This window comes from Salvelinus sp. IW2-2015, linkage group LG20, assembly GCF_002910315.2.
Source record: "Salvelinus sp. IW2-2015 linkage group LG20, ASM291031v2, whole genome shotgun sequence".
Classification (NCBI taxonomy): Eukaryota; Metazoa; Chordata; class Actinopteri; order Salmoniformes; family Salmonidae; genus Salvelinus; species Salvelinus sp. IW2-2015.
In genome coordinates this window covers 70,019,336-70,026,785 of record NC_036860.1, presented here as the reverse complement: position 1 = coordinate 70,026,785, position 7,450 = coordinate 70,019,336, and positions in this window count along the sequence as shown.

Below are 7,450 nucleotides of genomic sequence, written 5' to 3'. Positions count from 1 at the left end.
GTAGGCCATAACCCAGTAAGCACGAGCCAACGTCTTTTGGACGTCTTTTTTTGGTCCTGTCCAGATATATTTTTTGGTGTGTTTTAGAAACGGTAGGCTTACAAAGTAAAATTCATTTTTTTTTTTATATATATATATATTTCAGGCAACACTGTCGGCTATACCTCCGTAAGCACGGACCCGACGCCAAAGCCTATGGAGATCTTTTTTTTGGTGCAGTCCGGACCAGCCTTGATTTCCACATCCACAGACATTCGTTTTTGGACGTCTATATTTGGTTCAGATTTGGTGCGATCCAGACCTGCCTTGATTCGGCCCAAACATAGACGTCTATAAATTACATATATTCAACTTTTGTTCATGTTAAGATGGCGCTCATTTGTGTTAAGATGACGCCGGTAGACATGGCAGCTCTGCTTCTAGCTCCTAAGCAACTTTGCAGTATTTTTTGGTGTGTGTTATTTCTTACATTATTAGCCTAGAAAGCTTTTTGTGTTATTACATACAGTCGTAAAAAACTTTTGGATATAAGAGCACCGGCAACTCACCAGCATTCCGATCAGAAATATGACTTCCCCAAATTGAATCCTTTGTTCATACCCCCCAGGCTGGCTGCTCCAAGACATCGCTGGCGGAGAAGAGGTATTCGTAGTGAACTTCTAGTCCGACTCAGGAGGCATGCACACCATCCACTGCTTCCAAGTATATTACTCGCTAATGTTCAGTCCCTGGACAATAAAGTAGACAAGCTCAGGGCGAGGATCTCATTCCAGAGAGACATCAGGGACTGTAATATACTCTGTTTCACGGAATCAAGGCTCTCTCCGGATATACTATCCCCTTCCATACAGCCAGCTGGGTTTTCAGTACATCTCGCAGACAGAAATAAAGAACTCTCTGGGAAGAAAGGCGGAGAATTATGTTTCATGGTGGGATTGTGAGAACGTACAGGGACTCAACTCCTTTTGTTCTCCCGACCTAGAATACCTCACAATAGTCTCAGCCGTGTATATTCCCCTTCAAGCCAATACCACGACGGCCCTCCAGGAACTACACTGGGCTTTGTGCAAACTGGAAACAACATATCCTGAGGCTGCATTTATAGTAGCTGGGGACTTTAACAAAGCAAATCTTAGGAAAACACTACTGAAGTTCTATCAACACATTGCCTGTAATACTCGCGCTTCAAAAACTCTCAACCATTGTTACTCTCCCATCCGGGATGGCAACAAGGGCCTACCCCGTAACCCCTTTGGCAAATCCGATCACAACTCCATTCTGCTCCACCATTCGTATAGGCAGAAACTCAAACAGGAAATACCCGTGCTAAGGTATATTCAATGCTGGTCTGACCAATCAGAATCCATGCTTCAAGATAGTGTTGATAATGCGGACCGGGATATGTTCCGGGTTGCTTCTGGGATTAACATTGACGTATACACTGACACAGTGACTGAGTTAATCAGGAAGTGTATAGGGGATGTTGTTCCCACTGTGACTATTCCTACCCAAAACAAAAAACGTGGATTGAGAACTGAAAGCGAGAACCACCACATTTAACCAAGGTAAGGTGACTGGGAATATGGTTGAATACAAACAGTGCAGTTATGCCTTCCGTAAGGCAATCAAACAAGCAAAATGTCAGTACAGAGACAAAATGGAATCGCAATTCAATGGCTTTGCCATGAGACATATGTGGCAGAGACTCCAGACAATCACAGATTACAAAGGGAAAATCAGCCACATTGCGGACACCGAAGTCTTGCTCCCAGACAAGCTAACCCCCTTCTTTGCCAACTCTGAGGATAACACTGTGCCACCGGCGTGGGTCGCTCCCGTGGACTGTTGGCTCTCATTCTCTGTGGCCGATGTGAGTAAGACATTAATGCGTGTTAACCCTCGCAAGGCTGCCGGCCCAGAAAGCATCACTAGCCACTGTCATGTTTGCTCCCGCTCTTCCCTTCCCATGGCGCTTGAGGGCGCCAGATTACCCTGCATCACACGCTCCTGCCATCCATCACCCACACCTGCCTTCCCTCGTCACTCGCATCAGCGTTAATGGACTCACCTGGACTCACTTATTACATGTTAATTTCCTCCCCTATATTTGTCTGTTCCCTTGCTCTGTTCCCTGCTGCTGCATTGATTGTTTCTTGTCTAAGTTTTTGTTTGCTGACGCTGTGCTTGTCTCGTTATATGTCCGTCATTTATTAAATGTTACTCCCCGTACCTGCTTCGTCTCTCCAGCGTCATTTTGCGTGACAGCCACGTCCTCAGAGCATGCGCAGATCAGCTTGTTGGAGCGTTCACGGACATATTAAATATCTCCCTATCTCAGTCTGCTGTCTCCAACTCAAGATGTCCACCATTGTTCCTGTATCCAAGAAAGCAAATGTAACTGAACTAAATGACTATCGCCCCGTAGCACTTACTTCTGTCATCATGAAGTGCTTTGAGAGGCTAGTTAAGGATCCTGTCATCCGCACCGTAACCTGACACCCTAGACTCACTTCAATTTGCATACTGCCCCAATAGATCCACAGACAATGCAATCGACATCGCACTGCACACTTCCCTATCCCATCTGGAGAAGAGGTATACCTATGTAAGAATGATGTTTACTGACTACAGCTCAGCCTTCAACACCATAGTACCCTCCAAACTCTTCATTAAGTTCGAGCCATAGGTCTGAACCCTGCCCTGTTCAACTGGGACCTGGACTTCCTGACGTACCACACCCAGGTGGTGAAGGTAGGAAACAACACCTCCACTATGCTGATCCTCAACACAAGGGCCCCACAAGGGTGCACGCTCAGCCTCCTCCTGTGTTTCCTGGCAACGCACACCTCTAATTCAATCATCAAGTTTGCAGATGACACAACAGTTGTATGCCTGATTATCAACAATGACTAGACAGCCTACAGGAAGGAGGTGAGGGCCATGATGGAGTGGTGCCAGGAGAATAACCTCTCCCTCAACGTCAACAAAACAAAGGAGACAATCGTGGACTTCAGGAAACAGCAGAGGGAGCACATCCACATCGACAGGGCCTCAGTGGAGAAGGTGAAAAGCTTCAAGTTCCTTGGGCGTACACCTCAGTGACAATCTGAAATGGTCCACCCACACAGACAGTGTGATGAAGGCGCAACAGCACATTTTCAACCTCAGGAGGCTGAATAAATTCGGCTTGGCCCCTAAGACCCTCACAAACTTTTACAGATCCACCATTGAAAGCATCCTGTCGGGCTTTATCAACGCCTAGTATAAATGGCCTATTCAACACAGCACTACTGAGGGAATGATGTTGTTACCTTACTGGAAAGCCATGCTTTTCTACAGACTCCAGGAAGGAACCAAGGGCAGTTGATGCTTTGTTGTTGGTTGCTGCACCAAGATACATGAAACTGATTGTGTAATACAAAAAAATAACACATGTATACAAAAATAGCTGTGCTGTTTGTATAATTCAAACCTATTTTGAATAGAAAGCATTGGATTATCCACATTGAGTCAGACAAACATGACCAACTTCAAATACCATGGGAGATCAATCGGTTGCCTTTCTTGAGAAGCAGTCTATGCCACCAAGGCCATATCTGTTGAAAGACCGTTTTGGACAGTTTTGTATACAGTACTTGCTAAATCAGCCATTTTACAGTGAAATATACAGAGGCAGCATTGTATGGGCTATGAGTTATAGGACTAAATGTGTACCCCTAAGCTGAAGGGGGTCTAAGCTTACCTGATCAACTTGTGGTTGGTGTCCAAATGTATGAGGGAAAGAGGACCCCAAACAGAATATGTTCTTCTGACAACACCTCAAAGTCGTGCCATTCTTTCCTGCATTCCTGCAGCATCGACACGATGCATTGAGTCTCACACTTGCATCCACTGGACTCTGTGACCCAGTGCTATCAGATGTCCTCTCACCATCCTAATTGTGATGGACTTGTCCTGAATGTGGCCACTAGATTGTCCAGCTCCTTATCTGTCATTTGGCTGTAGGTTCCCCTCACCGCAATACCGTTGTTGTGTCTTCGGCATCATTATAGTGAAGACTGTTATTTTATCAAATCAATTCTCTGTAATTATTATTATGTGATTAAACTAATCATATAAATGTAATTAACTAGGAAGTCGGGGCACCAAGGAAAATCTTCATATTACAAAATTATAATTTTCCTAATATAACTCTTCAGATATTTTAATATCTGATCAATTAGTTTTCTAATTAATGAATTATTCTTTACCTCACGTTAGTCTCATTCCAAACGGTGTAAATTGTTGGTTATCTGCACGGACCCAGCATTTACTATGAATCATCCATACATCAATTGTCTTGATCATTTATTTACTAACTAACTAAATAATCACAGAAATGCATAAACAAAAAAACAGTAGATATGGTTACAATGAAATGATAGGGGAGGTTCCCTAGTGGGCTAAGCCGACATGACGGCTTGGTGGACAAAGGGAAGTGGGTGTGGACTGAGAAGGACGGGAAAGACAAAAATGCAGTAGCTGGCTTCTCCACCGACCGTTTACACATTCTCCAAAACATGGATATTGTTCAGTTCTCAAGTTCTGTGGTGTAGAAGAAGTTCCTTTGCTCTCTCTATGTGTCTCTTTCTGCATGGCCAGGCGGAGAGATTCTCCTCCAGGAATTTACGACCTGGGATAACAGAACCTGGGTGTAGGAGGGAGAGAGAGGGGGATTCCACGCTCTATACCCAGAAAGGGCCACGTCATGACACCGTATTCCTGCCTTCTGCGTTGGACAGTTTGTGTTGAGATGCCGAGCAGTTTGGCAATGCAAGGTACAGGCAGATCCATTTCAATCAGCTGTCGAAGGTGCTGTTCTGACAATCAGCTTAGGACGTCCCATTTCGTCATCAACAACAATTGATGGGCACATCTTTCTTCCATTTCAGCATTGACTAGGCTACACAGTTTGGAGAGACCCTGCAAGTCTACTTAATAATCTCATTGGTGCAGACAAACTGTAAGTAACCAAGATCCAGTGGAAGGCGTTGCATGGCCTGCTGCAATCTGTACAGGAGCCTCTCCATAATGTGCCTCCTCATCGCCTGCGAGGACACACACACTCACACACACACACACACACACAACCTTTCACTACGGCTGACAGTGGCTGGCTGTAACGTTACAGGCATACAGTTTTGTGATTCATTCCATTTCCATTTGGCTAGCTTGTCTGACTCCAAAGCCAGCCAACTAAGTTAACGTACTTCAAAATTGTCAGTCACTGGTCAATAATGCAAGGATATAGGAAGCGCGTCTATCTAATACATTTAAGGATAAACTATGTATCTACTTAGGTAAACATATGAATTACCTGTTGCCCAAAGTTCAGCGCAGGCGTTGGTAACTGGTTCGCCATGTTCAGAACATGCAGCCACTGGGGGGAAAGATTTGGAGTGTAGTGGTGACGTCAGATCGTTTGGTTACGTAGCCAATATTGAAAAGCATGTGTTCATTGATTGAGTTAAGATGAACCAGTACCCAAAACTAGTGGACCAATGGAGACTCGTTGTCTACACCTCCCTTTAAACCTTCACGAAAAAAAGAAATGCCAAAATGTAAAATAAAAAAAACTAGCAATGAAAGCAAAGAAACAGACACGGAAAGCAAAGATATGAGTAGCGTAACCGAAAGGTAGTTAATGCAGGCAAGAGCACAGGCAAAATGGGTTAAATAGGATTGGTTGTTGGGAAAGTTTAACTTAAAAGATCTTTGCATTCATAATTTTTTAAAAAGTTGTCAATCACTTGTCAAAGTTTTGCTCTCACCTTATTTTTTACAATTCTATACATTTTGCTTTCAGTAGTTTTTAAAAATGTATTTCAATATCAATTATTTCAACCTTCCACAAAAATATGTTAACATTTTCAACTTTTTTCCCCACAATTTATTTCATTTTATTTTAAATTCAATACATATTTAGTGAAATTGGCCATATGTATTGGACCTAGTGAGTTTATTTCAATTGACTGATTTCCTTATAATCAAAGCAATCCCATGAACCCTCAACAAAGACAGATACAGCGTTGTACCTTGCTGGCCCACAATGAGGAACTGTGCAGAGAGGTATGTAAATAAAAACAAATTGAACTGAGGAAATGTTTGGACTAAAGTGTGAAAAAGGATCCATAATAATAAGAGACTGTACACTGTAAACCATTTCCTGTTGTCTTTTTACGGTAACTTACAGGCAGACAGTTTACTGTAAGTTACCATATAAAATGTATGTTACCATATTGTATTTTACAGTTTCCAATAATGTTACTGTAATCTTTTTTTACCATTGTTTTTACAGTTACAAGCAACTGGCTGCCTGCAAGTTACTGTAAAACAACAGTACAGTTGGTAACCTCTAGAAGGGAAAGTCATATACATTACAAATGTTGGTCTTAACAAAGGCTTCCAAACTGGCAGTGACTACAGGGGGAAACAGATCAAAGGACATGGTATATAATCAACCATTAAAGGTTTGAGACTTGATGGAACCCCATTCTACCCTCTTTACACATTTCATTTAGCCTCTTACAAGGCACACGTCAAAATATGTTAACAGCAATACTACAGACAGTAAGATGGGCAGAAACTGCTTCTCCAACAGAAATCCCCAATCACACTTGTAGGCGATGTCATAGCAACGTTGGCTAGCTGAACTCATGCTCAGAAACACGTCTGTCGGTCGTCCCGTGCCGTACTGCGCATGTGCAGGCCATCAAATCAAAGGCACTCCTTCAATATCAAGTTGTTTTTGTTAAAAAAATGAAAACATGTCAGTTTGTGACTTTCACGAGGTTGGATTAATAACTACGTGAGACATTGGCTCTAATCTACTGCAGGTCGTGTCTTTAGATTTCGATAAAAATGAACAGCTCAGGAATATTTATGAACTTTTCTCATTGAACACGGTTACATGCACACAATAATACGATTATTGTGGATAGTCAGACTAATATAATAGATTGTTTAAAATATTTACGTGCTTTGCAAAAAAAAGAACGATTTTCCTAATAAGCCAATCAAAATAAATGCTCTACCACAGTGACCGTGTACGTTTTTGGAAGACTATTTGATTTTGAGTTTGGGCATATAAAGTTTTTATGTAAACACTATTTCTAAAGATGCGTACTTTCAGTTTTCCCAAACTCACTTCACTCTCACATAAGAGGGAGGTTTGCGCTAGCAGTGCAGATCAAATACAGTACACCGCTGGAATGCTGATTAAGCTGTTTACATGTCCTGATCATTTGAAAGATTGCTCAGGGAAAAAAAGTGTGTTTTAATAGGCATATGTTTACTTTGATTGTGACCTCTTACCGATTTAAGATAAGCAGAATAAGGTGTTTACATACAGTACCAGTCCAAAGATGGGACGGACCTACTCATTCCAGAGATGATCTTTATTTTCACTATT